Source organism: Elaeis guineensis, chromosome 1 (assembly GCF_000442705.2).
Source record: "Elaeis guineensis isolate ETL-2024a chromosome 1, EG11, whole genome shotgun sequence".
NCBI classification, from domain to species: domain Eukaryota; kingdom Viridiplantae; phylum Streptophyta; class Magnoliopsida; order Arecales; family Arecaceae; genus Elaeis; species Elaeis guineensis.
In genome coordinates, this window is record NC_025993.2 from 84,597,825 (window position 1) to 84,600,027 (window position 2,203).

At 25.6% G+C, this 2,203-nt stretch overlaps 1 pseudogene; it reads left to right on the top strand.

Annotated features, from left to right (window-relative positions):
• Positions 1-389: 389 nt before the first annotated feature.
• On the top strand, positions 390-1,169 carry LOC140854744 (uncharacterized; annotated as a pseudogene).
• The last annotated feature ends 1,034 nt before the right edge of the window (positions 1,170-2,203 follow it).

Sequence of the window (2,203 nt, forward strand, 5' to 3'; positions counted from 1 at the left end):
GGAGTATAGCCCAAATTGCTTCTACTTACTACTAAGGTGCTCCTTAAAAGAGAATATAGGGAGATGTTTGTAGCCCTCGAGGATATCCATCTTCAAATTGAATGGCTCAAGCAAATGTCAAATCTGCGAAATTAGTTTTTGATATATTAGTATGATGATATATTTTTTGTTTTAATTATGAATATTTATATTAGAATTATGGTGGATTATATGTATTTGTATTATATCTTGGATAATATGTTGTGAATATTATGACTATTATTGATATTATGGATGTATGTGTTGGTGTTTTATATTGTTTATGTTATTTATATTTTAAGTCTTCATATTATGTATTATTTTTTTTGTTGTGGATGTTTAATTTTTTGCATAATATTTTCTATATAAATATGGATAGTATGGACAACAGTTTTAAGGAGAATTATTTTAGTAAAGATAAGATAGTTGATGATATTGAATTTATTACATTAATAACTACAACTGCTGGAATAGCTAATGAATATTACTCAAAATATGTTAATAAAGAGCTTTGTAGGAGCTCTTATCAAACTAGATATAGATTTGTATTAGAGATTCTGCAAGATAATCTAGATAGATTTTAACAATAATTTAGAATGTAGAAACATATTTTTATTGATCTATGAGAGGAATTGAAAGATAGTCATGGTTTGAAAGGTTTTAGAAAAATTTCTGTTGAGGAGTTGGTAGCCATGTTTTTGATGATTCTAGGATATGGGTTTGGAAATAGGATGGTTCAAGAAAGATTTCAACAATTGAAAGAAACAATTAGTAGATATTTTATCCATATCTTAAATACTATCCTAGAAATGACTAGGGTTATTATTAACCCAATTGATAGATAGTTCAAGAATATTCTCAGTAAAATCTATGATGATAATCATTAGTGGCCTTATTTTAAGGATTACATTAGAACAATTGATGATACCCATGTGGTAGTAAAAATTTCTCCATCTAGGCAAATACCATATATTGGTCGAAAAAGAATTCCTACACAAAATATTATGGTCTGTTGTAATTTTGACATATGTTTTACTTTTGTTTGGGCTGGATGGAAGGGTACTGCTCATGATACTTGTATTTTTTTAAAGGCTATATACAGAGAAGAGCTCAACTTTCCACACCCATCTAGAGATATATATTTTAATTAAATATATTATAATGGTAGACATATATTTTATCTTTCATATATAAGTGTTAAATTCTAACTTATATATATTTATGTAGGTAAATATTACTTAGTGGATTCATGATATACTCACATGTCAAAATATATGGGACCTTACAAAAGGGCAAAATATCATCTATCATATTTTCGATGTGGAAGTCAACCAAAGGATATGCATGAAATCTTTAACATGCACATTCTTCATTGAGATGTACTAGTAAGAAGATATTTGGATGTTGAAAAAGTAGATGGAGAATATTGAGTATAATACCTAACTTTCCATATTATAAAATGGTTCAAATTATGGTGGCTTTCATTGCCATTCATAACTTTATTAGGAATCATGCAATTAAAGATTTTAAGTTTTAATCTTATGATGATGAGGAGGATCTACTCCCTCTAAATTGTTTAGAGATTAGTGAATCACAGGAAGAACCAAAATCAGAGCAAAGTCGGACAATGAACAATTATGAGATGGATGTTTTGTATTATCATATTGCTACTCTTCTTATGACTGTTGACTTTTTTTTTATAAAATTATATATGTAACATGGATTTTATCTTATATCATCTATATTTTGTGTTTGAGAAAACTTGTATCTTACATTTTTATTACTATTAGAAATAAGAATGTAAAATAATTTGGTGACATAAATAGTCAATATATATTCTAGAATTTATTACGGATATGGTGGTGTCAAATATATTTGATTTATTAATATTCACCAATATTATTTTATTATATATAAGAAAAGCAAGAATAGAAAAAGCATTGGATAAACAAGAATTCTAAAATTCTATTTTTTGCAAGTGTGATTGCATGCATCTATATTATACTATAAATATAATGCTATATTATAATGTATCATACTATTATGATATTGTATGATAATATTTTTTATTATATTACAATAATATGCTATATTATATCACATTATAGTAATATTATAATGCATAATAATATTTTAATATGTAATAATACCATATAATATTATATCACATTATATTATAGTATTA